General features: G+C 39.1%; 1 protein-coding gene across 1 annotated transcript in view; it reads left to right on the forward strand.

Annotated features, from left to right (window-relative positions):
* SNTG1 (syntrophin gamma 1) overlaps window positions 1-17,380 on the forward strand; it is a 709,360-nt gene that overhangs the window by 443,944 nt on the left and 248,036 nt on the right. Inside the window, exon 4 of the mRNA XM_089678410.1 lies at window positions 8,645-8,755. The gene's annotated coding sequence lies outside the window, so the exon portion shown is untranslated. The remainder of the gene's footprint in view (window positions 1-8,644; window positions 8,756-17,380) is intronic.

Genomic DNA, 17,380 nt, shown 5'->3' on the forward strand with positions numbered 1-17,380 from the left:
CTTTGTTCATTATTCATGTCTGAAGTTTACAACCATTTTAGGATTGAATGTTTCACTATGAAAGGAGAAAATTGTGAATTAGGTGTAATTATTGATGTATTCATTATATTAATTATGTGTATTTCTTGTAGAGTGACATCACCAAATGCTCCCCTAAAGTTCTGTGTGAGCATGCCAGTTCACACACAGCTTCAAAATTGTCCACCAGCGCACAAGTGTCTCCAAATCAAATATTATAGCAGCATAACAAATACCAATTCCCCTGGTTAATCACAATAGAATTTATTACAAATTGTCCAATGCTTCAGATATACATGAAAGAAGCCATTCCCATCCTTCCATAAGTAATTTTTTCCCAAAAATGTTATTTCACTAGATTCTTACCAGATTTCAATAAAGCCTTATCCCTTCAATGTCTCTGTGTCTTCCTTAATCATTTCCAATAAACCTTTTCACTCCAATGCTTCAGTTTCTTCCATGGTCATCCTCACTTCACCTCATGTTTATCCCTCAAAACAAAAAACTCACATAATGTAACAGCTTCTATAATGGGCCAAAACACCAGTAAGAGTCTGGGAAGTAACCTTTTTGAGAAATTGAAGGATAGAAATTACATATGTCATGTATATCTGAAGCGCTGGACAGTTTGGATTAAATTGCATGTGTGAACATGGTCTAACAGTGCTCAAATCCTCAAGCCTGTGATCCAAAACCACAAGCTTGTGTACTTCCAGGCGATCCAAGAAATTAAAGAGCTGAATAATACAGTATATTCTACGAACACTTACATTGATACTCAAAGCCAAAGTAAAAGCAGTAAGATGCAAACTTACAAAAAGTATTTCTGCCTTACAATTTTCACCTAGCACTTTTCATCCATAAAGAGTTCCACCACCCAATAGGACTTTATCAGTTTGCCTGCTGAAATCCTTCCACCCAGCTCCCCCATACTTTATTAAACTCAGTGATCCCCGATTTTGAAAAATAACTCACTCATACCTGAGAGTAATGGCCATATGCTCCACCCACTCTTTAAGAGTGGGAGGGGAAGTACTCTTCCAATGTAACAATATCACTTTATGGGCCTGAAATAAGGCTCTAGCAACAGCCTCCCTCATAAACTGCTCTGTTAACACATCATCAATAATACCTAAGATACAGCGTTTAGGGTACAGAGAAGGAGTAGTAAGAAAAACTTGATTAATGGTGTTAAGTACTGCCTCCCAATACCTATGCAGTTTGGGACATATGGATCAGTTTACCATTATCCCTGCTACATTTAGGACAAATTGCAGGCAAGAAAGCCTATTTTGGACATTTGCACCAGAGTGCAGTGCAACCTCAGTAGGATATACAACTGAGACAATTGCTGGGATGTGTTCGAGGAGCTAGAATGGACCACCCCCAATGCCATCTCCCACTGCTCACCAGGTAGTTCCCCTATATCCATTTCCCCCTTCTCCGCTACTCTACAAGGATAAGCTGCTGCATGGATGTTCAGCAGCATAGCATAAAAGTGAGAAATAAAGCCTTTCTGACTGAGTCCCTGTTGCATCTCATTAAATATAGGGGTAGGGGAGAGAGAGAATCCTGGCGGGAAATGTTGTGCCTGGATCATGGATTGTGGTAACCCATATTGCAATTGTAGAATGGAGAATGGTAGCAAAATACCCCCTCTGAAAATATCTTTTAGATGTGAAACTCCGTGAGATAGCCATTTCCTTGCATATGGCAATCTAGCCAGCTCAGAGTATGTAGGATTATCCCAAATAGGGCTATAGTTTATAAAACCCTCTACTGCCTGTAACTGTTTGGCCTTACACCACACTTTGTGCATCAATTTGTACATGGGGAAGGACCGGTTGGGCTTAGCAAATTCTGGGATTCTAAACCTTCAGGTAGAGAATTTGACTGGGTGCAAGGTAGGACCAGGGCCAGAGAAGAGTCTACAGCAACCCTGGTGCCATCATCAACCTGGGGCATACCCAGCAACACATGCTGCACTTGAGCCGCCAAATAGTAAAACCAGGGATTGTGAAATGCAATGCCTCCAGTGCACTTAGGTTTCTGAAGTTGTTCCAAACATATCCGAGAAGGGCCTTGTTTGCAAAGGAGAGAGCAAAAAATAGCATTAATTGTACATAACAACTTAAATGGCAGTACAACTGGGGAGTTATGAAGGAAATAAAATTGAGGCGTCATAATCATTTTGGCCAAATTAGCCCATTCCATCACAGAAAGCTTATTTTATGCCATATCTTAAGTTTGTCCCGGAACCTAATGAGCAGTGGAGAGATGTTCAGGTGGGAGTAAGCCGTCAACTCAGAGGAGATGACAATGTCTAAATACTTAAAGGAGGCTACACAGGGAACAGAGCAAACAGATGTAATTGAGAGTTGGGTTACCCCTCCAGATGAATCAATGCTGATTTGGACCAGTTAATGGTTAACCCAGAGTATGTACCAAATTTCTGTATGATAGCCATAGTAGCTTTCAAAGAAGCATCAGTGTCTTCCAAAAGTAGCATTAAATTAGCAAAAGCCTGCATAGTTGTAAATTTTTTTTTAATCTAAATTAGTTTTTATTTGTATTGAAATGAGCAAAAATTGAAAACATCAATGCTGACAAAGACATACACATATGTTGTACATATTAAGTCAAGGAATACATATGACAAGGTCTCTGCAATATTGCATACATAGAATGTATTACATGGGCAATTGGTTATCAAATTGTTAAAGACAAATGAAATGAGTGACCTAAAATCCATATCTCTATGACTAAGCTCAATGAGGGCGAAGAGCATTGGAGGGGTGTGGGTACAGGTGGGGTCTGGCAGATCTCAGACTTGGAATAAAGCTTTTTTTTTACAAAATTGAAGCAATCAGTGTGTGGCTGTCTGTATGTGGATTTGGTTGTGCTATAGAATGAGGATTGGCTCTTATGGCTGGCACCTTTTAAATCCCAGACTGAGAAAGAAGAGCAGAATCCAAAGCTTTCCATTGTTGTAAGGTAGGGGTATCAGTTTGGATCCACACCTTAACAATTAGTATCTTGATAAACAATTCCTTATGATAAAAGGTGAGCAGATAAATGTTTAATTCTGAAGACCCAGGAGGAAGGTCTATTTGGATTGGGAAACCCATGACACAGTGCAAAAAGGTTATTATTTGCTTCCAGTAACCCTGTATCTGTGGGCAGGATCAAACTAGGTAGAAAAATTAGTCAGGAGTCCCTTGAACCTTATGGCATAATGAACTATAAGAAGGTTAATATAAATTAGAGGGTGAGATGACCAGAAAGTTTTAGGGAGACCAGTCAGTGGCTGGTTATGATCCCTGCTCAGATCTCAAAATCAATACGGCCCAAATCAACCTACTTCATCATTTTCCATACCTCTGTGTCTTGGGGTCCTGGAAGGCTGCTTAAAATTCAAAAATCATTTGATTTATTTGAGAGTTTTGTGAACCATAGCAGCAGGCAAACAATTATCTGCAAACACAGGTAATACAGTCCAAATTGCCTGGTGGCAATTTTAGTACTGCAAAAGCATAGAATTTAACAAATTAAATTTCTCTTTAAGATGCAAAAAGGATTTGGGTTGGCCACCCTTTATGATTTCAGATAAATGAGTGATACCATGTCTACCAGAAATCAGAATATTGCACCATACAAAGTGCAGGCAAAGATATATTATGCCAAAATGGAGTGTGACTACCTACCCCTGTAAATACCTAGTTTGGATATACAGGAACAATGTTGCATAGCTTGAGACAGCATCAGGTTGAAAGATCGTAGGCATGCGTAACCTTGACATTTTTAATTATTAATAACAAAATTTGTTAATTTGCACACACAGAAAATTATTTTTCCTAGCAGAATAATTACAGACTATGTTGCAAAAATGAATACACCCCAATGAAAGTCTTATGAGCAAAGCTAAATTTTAGACCACAAAATGCAAATGAACAAGAATTCCACTACAGGTGAGTCTAATTATTGATTAAACAGGTGTCCAGCAGACAGTTGATTATAAAAGGACATTACTTAACAAAGAAAACTCCTTCCATTTCATGTTGTCAGCATTGGCACCACATAAAAGAGAAATGTCACAAGGCCTGAGAAAGAAAATAATTTCTTTACACAAGAAAGGTGAAAGCTAAAAGAAGATCACCAAAGCTTTACCTATCAGTCAGAATACTGTAGCAAAAGTGATACTAAAATTTAACACAGATGGAACTGCAACCATCTCACAGAGATGTCCAGGCTGTCCATGGAAGTTAACACCTCGACAGGAGCATCTTCTGATGAGAAGGGTTGAAGAAAATTACCATGCACGTTTACTGCAGTTAGCTAAAGAAGTAGAAAGCCAAACTGGGGTGATTGTTTTCTGTGACACAATACGGCGTACACTGCGGGGGAATGACATGCATGGGTGTTTTCCTTAAAAGAAGCCTCTCCTACAGCCTATGAACAAAAAGCCTACCTAGAATTTGCCAGGGCCCATGCTAAAAAAGACTACTGGGACTCTGTACTCTGAAGAGATGAGACCAAGATAAATGTTTTTTAAACTGATGGCTTCAAAACTGTAAGGTGTCGCAAAGGTGAGGAGTACAAAGAAAAATGCATGGTACCTACAATGAAACATAGTGGTGATAGTGTTCTGTAGGGCTGCAGGAGTGCTGTTTGTGTTGGGGAGCTGCATTTCATTGAAAGCATCATGAATTTACAGTTGTACTGCTCTATATTTAAAGAGAAGATGCTACCATCACTTCGTGCCCTTGGTCATCGTTCTAACATGACAATGATCCAAAACACACATACAGTATGTGGTCACTGTTGCATTTCTGAAGAAGAACAGGGTGAACATGATTCAGTGGCCAAGTATGTCTCCTGATCTGAACCCAACTGAACACCTATGGGGAATTCTGAAGAGAGAAGTTGAGCATCACTCTCCATCCAGCATCCAGGCTCTAAAAGAGGTCATTCTTGAAGAATGGAAAAAGACAGATGTTGCAATATGTCGCCAACTTGTTCATTCCATACCTAGAAGACTTACAAATCATGGAGGTCATACAAAATACTAGATGTAGTAGTTTTTGTTGTGGGGTGTATTCATTTTTTATTTGTTCAACTAATTTGAGTAAAACTGAAGATTTTGTGATCTAAGTTATATTATTAACCTTACTTTCATGTAATGAGCTAAAAAAACTGTTCTATGAAACTCAGTTTTGTCAAAATTTTGGAAATTGTTCTGGTGTTCATTGAGATATTGATCAAAATCTTACTTTTCAAAAGGGGTGTACTCTTTTATGTTGAGCACTGTATATATATATGCTATTGCAGACTTCTTGACTTGCAAGAGTTATTTAGGTCACTGACAAAGAACAATTATAGTGATAAAGAATCTTGGCTTTCCTCTGCCTAATTTTGTATGCCTTTTCTGTGTGTGTCAGTGAATTAGAAATATTTAAAGGTTAAAGTGTTTCTAAAGGCTAAAATAAAAAAAAAACAAGCAAACATGTCTATACTTACTTGCTCTGTGCAGGGGTTTTGCACAGAGCAGCCCAGATCCTCCTCTTCTCAGGTCCCCCACTGGCCCTCCTGGCCCCTCCGTCCTGTCAGATGCCCCCACAGCAAGCAGCTTGCTATAGTGGCACCCAAGCATGCACACTCCCTAGCCGCTTCTCTGTGTGTCCATTCACACACAGAGCCATAGCTCAGACCTGTCCATCTCTCTTCTCATTGGCTCACTGTCTGTGATTGACAGCAGCGGGAGCCAATGGCTGATGTCTCAGCCAATGAGGAGAGGGAGTCCCAGGATAGCTGAGACTCCAGTGCACATCGTTGGATCGAAAGGGGGTTTGGGTGAGTATTAGGAGGGGCTGTTGTGCATGCTGCACAGAGTTTTTTACCTTCATGCATAGAATGCATGAAAGTAAAAAACCTTGAGCCTTCACAACTACTTTAAGTTCACATTTTGAAGCATTCTACACCCATATTTAGGGTGCAATATGTAACATGCTCCTATGCACCCACCTCCCACCACCACAGTTCCCCTCAGTGAGATAGCGGGTGGGGTTCTGTTCCCACACCCCTGTCACAATTTAAAAACAGCACAACTGTGCATGGCTCCATCCACACAGCCGAGTTATTCATTCACAGGAATTTACAAGCTCGTAGCTCATTGACACTACAAATCTACAAAGACTTGTAATGGCAATAAACTGCAAGCTCGCTGACCAGCACACATATAGTTAATTCACACTGCCTACAGCTCAGGAACTGTCTGCCCTTGCAGAAAGATGGGCAGAGACCTCTAGGCAGAGTGTGCAGGAGCTTGATATTGCATCAATGATCTACTGATTGCGGGTGTAATGCTCTGCAGGCTTCAGTATAAAAAAAAAATAATAGATGCACATTTTTTCCCCTGCAAAGACATGTGCATTCATATTTTTTTTTCACAAAGGTTAACTTAGCCTTTAGGTCAGATGCAGCTAGACAGGTAGCCTTTTAATAAAAAAAAAAGCCAGCAATGGCACCGTTCCCCCATATTTCTGCTCAAGATGAGTAAACTTTAAATGCTAACTGCTTTTCACAAATTCTGTTATTTGAAGTTGCCACGGTTTTCTTTTTGGTCATTAATAAAACATTTATCTAAAAATGAGTTTGAAAGCCCTTACATATTATTCTTGTGTCATATTTTACAAAACCATGTTTCATATACTGTTTTGTAGTCGCTAAGGGTCACATCTATCTATACGTCAGAATGAAAATAGAATCCTGGCTAAATAAGCATTTTAAGAAGTTCTGCAAAATAACATACCACATGTAGAGTATACCTTATTCCACACTATGAGCACTTTCTTAGTGCCTGTAGAGTATTTCCCGATGCCTGCTGCTGATAAGGTGCATTGAGCCAAATCCTTTAAGACACATCATGGCCTCATCATCACTATTGAAAACTGTCACCAAAAACAGCAGATGTCTAACAATTAAAACACTCACATGGGTAGAATAATGTGAACCTGAGAACAGAAATACAAAAGTCATTGTTACTTAACTTGTTTTAAAGGTACAAACGTAGGGTCTGTCATTTGTGTTTTAATATCATGCATACTTCGTCCAGGTCAGTGGTTCAGTAGGTGGTGAAGCCAGGGTCAGCATTACAAAGGCCACACACACAAGATACCAATCAAAGCTCTCATGTCTCTATCTTTGCAGGTTCCCTTTTACTAGTCTGGTATGCTGTCATGCCTAGTACACAGCTTTCAAGAGCCGATCATGTGAAATTTTCCACAGGGACAAGCATGAAAATTTTACTTGTACAATACCAGAACAAACGATTTTCATCTAATCAGTACAGTATTCGTCCGAAAAAAAAATTGAGTGACCAAGACCGTGCATGCCCAGAAACAAAAGAATACATTACAATAAAATACAATACAATATATTACACCACTTTCAAAGTTGTATTCTGTTGTATGAGAATTTTTTTTAACTTTAGTAACCTCATTTTCTATATATTTTTGGGACTAGCATGAAAAAAAATTCACCAAAAATGAACGATTATTTATCCGATATTCTCATCGTGTGTGCAAGGCTTAGCTTAACTCTGCATTTGTGTTAAGTGGGAGGAATGGCCCCAATTTATATGTCGAACAATGGGTGTAAAACTGCTACTATCAAATTGGCATGAAATGAGTTTGCAGTGATTATCAATGAAGCGCAGATGGCTATTTAAGAACAAACATGACTAATTTAAGGCTATTGTTTACTTCACTGTTTGGAACCCTCTACTTTGTAAGCTGTGTCCTCAATTGCTTTGGAAGAAAATTACAAAATCTTTAATTAAAGCCATTATAGTGCGTTTAATGACTATGAATGGTCATAAGCATTATCCCAAGTCATAGTTGGAAAGCAGGGGTCAAAGATATTTTATTGTTTTACATAAATGTTACTTTATTTGATTTATCAAAAAGGCTTCAGTTTCTTTTCATTTTTCTAACCTATGAAGACAATAGTTTTAAACAGGGTACAACGTTCTTATTATACTACCAGTAAAATGTTTTTGGTCATTTAATTACAAGTGATTTCCTGATACTGTTAACATAATAGGATGGATGTTTCTCTTATATTCTGAAATTGCTAAGGATAAAGATACAGGTTGTGAACACTATCTGGGCAGTTTGCCAAGACACAGATGTACAAAAGTTTATATGCAGTGGCTCATTAAAGTCTTAGAACATTTGAAACAGGCAAGTAGAGTGTGAACTTTCTTAAATCTTTGGGGGGCATACTGCATGACAGATGATAAAATCATCAAATGAATGCCTACCGTCAAGTTTAATTATTGTTACTGATTACCTCTTTTTGAGATTTCACAAACCACTTTGCATGTTGAGTAGCTATTCAGCATGCCATTCCTTTCTCAATAATTACACACACAGCTACAGTTTACTGCTTCTTTTCCCAATATCCTTAAATTGTTTCCAAGTTAGTCCCATTGTTTTTTAGGGTGAGCTGTGCTCACATCGTTTCTCCCAAACACATTACTTGCATCATTGTTTCCAGTCCCTTTCCTGTTTGAGCACACTTGCCATGTAAATTCTGTGTTGATTGCTGTTTTTTCTCTCATCAACAGATGTCTGCAGTTTTCTTCGCAACCTAATATTAAGGAAAATCAAAATCTGGATTCATGTTTGGATGAATTTTTGATTGCCGTTTCAACTCAGCTGTGCTTCATGAGCAAGTAGTAAGTCAAATCTATGCCATTGATATTTTTAGGTAATTAATAGTTTCGAATTTAGACTCTTCATCTTGTATTTTCTCTCACCAATTTCCATTTATGGAATAAGAGAAAAAATACACAATTAACTCTGGTAAAATAGATTTGTTGTTTTTAATAGACTGGCCTTCTAGAAGAAGCAGAATGGTGAGAATTGATGCTTATACTCCCACGTTACTTTTGTCAGCTCCATGGATAAAAATAGAGAGCATTGTGTTTTGACTGGGACTGGTAGTCAGTAACATGCAAATAGCATCACAGAAGCATTTCTCCATTACCCAGCAATTCTGTGGTCTGTGAATAGGGAGGGATTATTTAGGAAGCTATAGGCCATATGTGGAAAGAAAATTGTATGCAATGACAGTATTTGCATTGGGAAACCAATGCTGTGTAGTAATACGTTTGTAAAATTTGTTTTACTTCTAATAAAGTGATAGTGAAGTCTTTTTTTTCTATTTTAGTGGTTCTAAAGCCTAAACATTTTCTACCTTTATGCATTCCTTGCATTAGAGTGAAAAATGTTTAGGTAAAGTATTGCCCCCTCACCCCCCTAGTACTTACCTGAGCCCTCACTTGATTCAGCTCTGTGCCCATTTGCAGTGGCTCTCTCATCTTCTCTCCATTCTCACAGATGTTGCTAAGAGCAGTGGGAGCCAGTGGCTCCCGCTGCTGTCAGTCACATCCTATGACAAGGGACTGGGGAGCGGGGTAATCCCATGCTGCTCGAGTCAATGGACATAGACATTGGGGATCAAGCATGCTGGTTGCCAGCATAGGAATCGGTTTCCTATGATGGCACACCAAGAAGAGGAGGATCCAGGAGTGCCGATGGGGGACCTCAGAAGACAAGGTGAGGGGCCTCTGTGTGCAATTCCATTGCACAGAGCAGGTAACTATAAACCTCTTTGCTATTTAAAAAAATTAAGACTTTACAATCACTTTAAAATAAAAAAAGGTTATACTTACCTGTTCTGTACAACAATGTTGTACAGAGTGGTCCCTTACCTCTTCTTCTGGAGTCCCCCACCGGCACTATCCACTCCTTGTCTCCTGTGGGTGACCCTTCAGCAGGCATGGTGCTGAGGGGGCACCTATGTAGGTGCACTTCAAATCCAGGCTGTGACACATACAGTTCTGGTAATACCCGCCCCCTCACTCCTCACAAGAGTTTAACTAACAGCAGCAGGAACCTATGGCTTGCACTGATGCCTGTGTCTCTTGTGAGAAGAGGAAAGGAAAACGGGCTGCAGCTGGGGCACCGCTGGATCAGAAGAGGAGTCATGTAAGTGTTTAAGAATTGGGGGTGAGGGGGATAATGACTGGGGAGTTTTTTCCTTAATGCAGAGAATGCATTTTTGTAAAAAAAAAAAAAACATCTAGCCTTTAGAACTACTTTAATTTCTGTTGAAGAAAACTTAAAGAAACCCTGTCCCCATCTTAAAACATGCAAATAAAAGCATGGCAGATCAAGTAATTTTAAGACTTAATTGCAGTGTTTTCCTACCCATTATTTATTTTCTATTTACTGGCAAAATGTGAAACTTTGACTATTCCAAAAAGAGTCAGATTCCTAGCACAGCCTTTTCTGGAAGTGTCCAGTCACTCTCAATGTTGGCATAGCTCCTCCACCGCTTCATGTGCCTCTCTACATATACTTTTATGTGACTGCTGGGGGAGGAATAAGAGGAATACTATAGAGCAGGGGTGTCAAACCGGCGGCCCTCCAGCTGTTGCAAAACTACAAGTTCCATCATGCCTCTGCCTTTGGGAGTCATGCTTGTAACTGCCAATCCTGCAATGGCTCATGGGACTTGTAGTTTGACAACAGCTGCAGGGCCGCCAGTTTGACACCCATGCTATAGAGTATCATTTGGGTTAAGGCTGTGAATTTGCTGTAGCTGCTGCCAGTACATCCAAGATGGTGAAGCCTAGCAGCAGTCTCAGGGTTTTTGGATGTCCAAACAAGAGATTCTTTTACAGGTAAATAACATGCATTAAATGTGCATATAATCTTATGGGAAGCTTTTTATTGCAATAAATGGTCTGATGACAGCTTGATTGCATGTGCTGTGGGTGAATTCATTGTGGTTTTCCTATTAGGTGCTGATTATACCTTCTGTGTTCATTAAACAGTACTCTCTTTTTCATTAGTACTTATCCATTTGCCCTTTGGAAGATTTATTGCCCTTCATTACAATGCCATTTTTTGCTATCTGATTGAGCAGTCAAGCAACACTGTACACAAATGAAATTTATACATTTTTTTTTTCTTTTAGTGGTATTTGATCACCACTGGGTTTTTTTATTTTTGTGCACTATAAATGAAAAAAGACTGAAAATTGTGAAAAAAAAATATGTTTTACTTTTTGTTATAAAACATATCTTTTTTAAATTTCTAATAAATTTAGGACAAAATGTATTTTGCTACATACCTTTGGTAAAAAAAAATCCCTATAAGTGTATGTTAATTAATGCGTGAAAATGACAGTGTCTACAAATGATGATATATGTACTAGATTTTTTTTTTATACTAGTAATGGCGGCAATTAGTGACTTATAGTGGGACTGTGATAGTATGGTGGCATTTTGACACTGGCTAACTGACACTGACATGACCAGTGACACTAATACAGTGATTAGTGGTAATAAAATGCACTGACACCATACTAATGACATTGGGCAGGAAGGGGTTAACATCTGGGGCAATCAAAGAGTTAACAGCGTGCCTAACTATATGTGATATGTGTACTGTATATTGTTTACTAGTGGAAAATGACAGTTTTTGTCTTCCTGCTTTGAAATGAGAGAGAAACTGGCACATCCCCACTGTCAGTAGATAGATCTCTGTTGTTTATCAACACAGATCTCACTCCTGTCACTAGCTCCCACGATTGGTGGGTCCTGCCTGTGAATTATTGGTGGGACCCACAGATCGGCATGTCAGGGAGCCAATGACAACATGGGTACCTAGAAAAGCAAAATTGCTTGTATATACATGATTTTGCTCAGCCAGGCCACACTGTAGCAGTAAAGCTGCAGTGTGCAGTTGGCAAGCAGTTAAAATGACCCTGTCCATTTTTTTTCACCAATAATCATTCCATAAAAGTTATATATTAACATATTGTTTGCATGTCAATTACCTGTAAAACCTACCTTTAGATATCCAAAGACCCTAAGAGTGCTGCTGGCATCGCCATCTTGGATGTGATATCCAACGCCCCAGCAGACTCAGAGCTATCAGATAAGTGAGGCATAGGTAGAAAGAAATAATCTGAGAGGGGTCTAATCATTCCCAGTCTATCCACAGTTAAAAAAGAGCTAAAAAAAAACAATCTGACTAAGCATACATTTTATCCTTATTATAATGTAAAATTAGCAATCAATCTCTTGTTTTTTTCATTCTCTCTCATTCATGAAGCTTTTAAACATGTTTATACACCACAAGAGATCAAAGGGCCATTTCAGATAGTCACAAGTGCATTTATTTTTGTTTGTCAGCCTCTGCTGAAAATGGAAATTATATTTATGGAGTAAAATAAGGGCAACTTCTAGTGTTTTGGTTGCAGCTTAACTATTGCTTCTCTCTTATACTGGTAGGATTTTATTTTATTATTTATTTATTTCAGGTACGTATAGAGTGCTGTCAATTTATGCAGCGCTTTACATATATATTGTATATTCACATCAGTCCCTAACCCCAAAGGGGTGTACAGTCTAAGGTTCTGGACCCTAACTTACATTCATACATACACATATTAGGGAAAATTTAGACAGGATCCAATTAATCTACCAGCATGTCTTTGGAAACTCACCCAGGCACAGGGAGAACATGCAAACTCCAGGCAGGTGGTGCTGTTGTTGGGATTTGAACCAATGACCTTAGTACTGCCAGGTGGAAGTGCTAACCATTTACTCACTGTGCTGCGGATGGCCTTGGCTGAGCATTACGGGAGGTCTAGTTAAGAAACCGCTGGAGGCTAGATTGCTGTTTGGTTACATCACAGATTTCACTCCTCTTCTTGTGAATACACCAGAATTATATTTTTTTTCTGCTGAGCTTTTAACATTCAAAAATTAAACATATTTTCCCAAATCAAACTGAAACCAATTTTATGCACATCTTAGAGTCAGCAGGAGCATTGAGGATGACATCAATGACATTCAGTTTATAGAACATCTGCTTGGATGGCATGTCACCTTGTGATTTTGTGTCATTTTATTGAGTAAACATATTTGTCAGATTTTTGTTTTGCCGTACTCTCAGAAGATACCTGTCACCAAGATGACATGTGTGTCCATTACCCATAGCATTAACCTGCTGTGCAGCTACAAAATTTTTGCCTTCACCTTATGCCAGTGTGCACATTTGATTTCTGCTTAATGATTTTAAAAGTTCTCATTTTCTTTTTATTAGTGCTTGCTAAAAAGATGATTTGTTCTTATAATTACAGCACTGAAAAATGCATGATTAATTTGCGTCCTAGCAGCTGGGGCATTTTCCATAAGGGTTATACTTGATAGAGCTTTTAGAGAGTTAATTAAAACCTTATGCATATACTGCATGTATGTCCAACTTACTGCTTTAGGCTCCATGCACACTGACTTAAAAAAACACCAGTGCTATTGGAAGAAAAAAAAATCCTTTTTTGGCAGTTTTTTTTTGTACTGGCGTTAAAGAGCATTTAGGTGTGTTTTTTTTCTGCCTGAAGGGTTTTTCTGCCTCTAAACTCCTAGCTTATAAAACACCTCTAGACTACCTAATGTGAATAGACACATAGGATAACATTAGTTGCTTCTACAGTCAAAATACTAAACTCCACTAGGATCAGTATTTTATAAGCCAGTGTGTATGGAGCCTTATAGTTGAACTTTCACTTTAAATCAGCTGAATACATTCAAGGCACATCAAAATATATGATGTTCAATGGCATACAGTTCATTTTCTTATTAAAGCAGTCACAGTCTGAGTAGAAAAGCCTGTCCCCTGCCAGCAGATGCAGAACTGAACCCTTGCTTTCTCTGTAGAAGCAGTGGTTCTTTTGCAGCGTTCTGACAAAGTCTTCCCCAGAAAGATCAAGGGTTCCACACTGTAGTCTACAGACAGGGGACAGACTTTTCTACTCAGACTAGCATTGATTTTGAAGTGTAGCACTCACCTCCACAAAGGATGATGTGTTAATGCCCTGAGTTTATTCCCAATACTTCCACTGCAGTCAAAAACACAGTTTCAGTCACTGTTCAGGCTCATTGACCAGTCTTGAACTTTGACAGGTAGAGGGTAACCATAGGATATGCCAGTAATTCTTAGCAACAAACTTGTGGACACTACTTTACTTGCAGCAATTATTGGACTGAGCTTTTCAGGATCACTATACTAGTGCATTCCCTTTAGGTAGAACTGAAATAGGCTGACTATTGCAAGAGGTATAGCAGCAGCACACAGTCTTTGTGATCTCTCTCACTGTACTCACTAATGTCCTTGGATAATTGGCTGCCTCCTTTCAAGATCTTCTAGACTCATTTTCCAGTGATACCAGACTAGATCCCCAAGGAGAAAAATCCTTGGTTCTGCAAAGTAACTGTAGAATGGGTCCCAGACCAGCAGGGCTGAGACATAGATGAGCAGTAGAAAGCAGAAGCACATGTTAGCTGCTCCAGAGGGCAGCATGCCCTCTAGGATGGACTTCCCCTCTCCAGGACAAGACCATTCTGCTCCAAGTCTAAAACTATTTATACAGTTTTTCAGTGGCTACCTGTACAGGGCTCACAAAGATTGGCTGAGGCACTAGAAATATTGATGCTGCCCATTTACATTACTCCACACTCCAAGACCATCCAGTAGGTTCTAGAAGGCAGGAGGAGTAATCAAACCTGCAGCCTGTGAAACACAGAACAGACCTAAACAATCACACGCAGCTGCACTGATAACTGTGAACCAGAACTAAATTTGCCTAACCTAGGAATTTCAGCCACATTGATTACAGTGAGAAAAGCTAAATTTATCTAACACAAATAATAGAGCTCCAATGAACACAGTGGGCCAGAACTGAATCTGTTTAATCCTAGCACCTATCTAGGAAAGTGTAACATCAGGAAAACAAACTGTAACACTTTGTGCACCTTTTCTTCAAAAAGTGCATCTAGAATGTATAGAGGTGTCTTTTTATCATGCAGCGGTCAAAGACTGCTGCTCAATTCTCTGGCATTCTCAGAGGAGACCGTTCTCCTCTGAATACCTGTTCATGAAGCTAATGAGGAGAGAAGCGATCTACAAACACTTTGAACGCTAGAAAACAGTTTCTGTTACTGTAATCTCACGATTACAGTAAGAGATCAGTCAAACACACAGTTTACCAAGCAGGAGGAAATTGTCGCTGCTTCTTTTGCTGCTCCCCCAATTCTCCACCTCTGGGCTGGAGAATATGGAGGGAGAACACTGATCGCCAGTGAAGGGCTGACATCGCTCCTTCATACACTGGCCAACTGTGTCCTGAGATTATCAGCGGAGAATATGTTCTCCACTGATAATCTCTGTTTCCTAAACCACTAAAGATCTGAGATCAGCAACGATCCTCAGGATCGCTGCTGATCTCAGTTTCATAAAAGTACACCTTAGTTACTTTAACTAAAAGTTTGATTTGGCTTTGAGTAATACAACGTAGTATACTGATATGCTGTGACAGGGTAAGCTTTTGAGTAATATAAGCATTTGGCTTTAAAAAGACAATACTGTATATTGGTTAGATCCTGTACGTTAGTCAAACACATTTTGCTAAGCATTGTTTCTTCTTATTTTACTACATAGCATACATAAAATGCAGTTTTAGGAAAATAATAAGTCTTTCTGTGAACATAACATCTACTGTTCGCAAGGTTTCCATGGTTCTAACTGTTAAACCTCATGAAAGATTAAACATGTGACCACTATAGGGGTCCAGATAAATAAAAAAAAAATTTGCTCTCCTTAACTATTGGTTCATTTTTTTCCAAGCTTCTTTGTCAGTCATGAGGATGCAATTGTCAGGGTCGGCACAAACAGAATATAATTCCAAAAGACCCTAAAGATAATTTATGGCCAAGCTATGAACATTCAATTAGTTACACAATCTCAACAACCAAACTTCCAGAAAACTGAAATGTTCTGGATAATGTGGGTAAGGGTTAGAGCCTCTGTATGGTTTTGTTTGTCATCTGTGTCCCTACTGGGGAGATTTCTCCTGACTTCTTTTCAGAATAGGAAATTATAGAAAATCGCTGTCCTCTGTACTACTATCTTCAACATTTCTTGTACTGGTGTCACTTGGATAGAAAGTGAAGGAAAATATTCCCACTGATGTCAGAGGCAGCAATAAATACCTGAAAGGAACATTCTCATTCCTGCAGTATTAAGAAAATTAGCTGAAGTTTTTCCATCACTCTCTCACCTCTGCAGCTACAAGTCCACAGCAGAAAATCTAAAGCCATTGTCTCTCTCCAGCTCATCTCTTCCTGCTATCCCCCCCCTCCCAGAGCACCTGATCTGTATTTACATTGGAGATTGGATGGCTACCAAGTCACTGCTGAGAGGTAGGAGCAAGGTGACAGCTGAACTGCTGAAAGATAATGGCTGCAGTGTTTCTGAAATCATTTGAGGATGTACTGCTCCACAGGTACTGCAGCTGCAGAGGTCAGTGAGGGTTTTTTAAAAACCGTATGTAGTGCTTGTTAAGAATATGTAAATCATGAATGTTCACAATATTGGCACTGGTTTACTCTTGGGCAAGTAGTTTCATGCAATTATTTTTTTTTTGTGCCTGCTTTAGCTAAATACCCTAAACAGATACCATGTTAATTGTGTGTATGTCAGTGTACACTCTCCAGCGCTCCAAGAATCAATTGTCAAAATGAAACCAAGGGAACCAGGGCAAAAGGTGGCCTATGGGTAGTGTTTTGGGAATGCCACCCTCCTCAGACAGGGAAATCAACCACTGGAAAAAGAGCAAACAGGTGGCGCAAACACCTAGTGCATTATCCAAGGTTTATTAGAAAGTCTGTATGTTTTTGTCATTTTGACTTTCTAATAAACCTTAGATAATGCACGAGGTGTTTGCGCCACCTGTTTGCTCTTTTTCTAATTGTGTGTATGTGCCTATGTGGTTTCCACTGACACTAAAAGATCTTTAAGAAATAAGGAGACAGTAGGTTTTTAGTTTTGGAGGAAAAATTTTGTGAAAATTTAGTGAAAAGTCCAAAGCAGTCCAAATTCTTGTGAAACAGTAGTGTTTGCTGATGCAAAACCACTTCCAACGTCTTAAGGGTGTTCTCTAACCTTGGAATTTTGACCTTCACTACAAAGGTCAAGTGCACGTTTCATTAAACCAGGGATCAGACAGGTACTCAGGGATGGATTCACTAATGGTAACCCTCAGATGCAATACAGCCCATGGGAATTGTCAACACACCTCCATCAATCATCTGCTTCAGCAAATCAGGCTGATTATTAGACACAGCCCCTCGGGTATACACCAGATAACTAAATTAATTGGGCATCAAAAAGCTCAGGACAATTGACCAAACCAACAAATATAAAATAGATACAAAGAAAATTTTAAT

The sequence above is a fragment of the Staurois parvus genome, unplaced genomic scaffold, assembly GCF_062004578.1.
Source record: "Staurois parvus isolate SC_StPar_1 unplaced genomic scaffold, SC_StPar_1.0 ptg000205l, whole genome shotgun sequence".
Taxonomy (NCBI): domain Eukaryota; kingdom Metazoa; phylum Chordata; class Amphibia; order Anura; family Ranidae; genus Staurois; species Staurois parvus.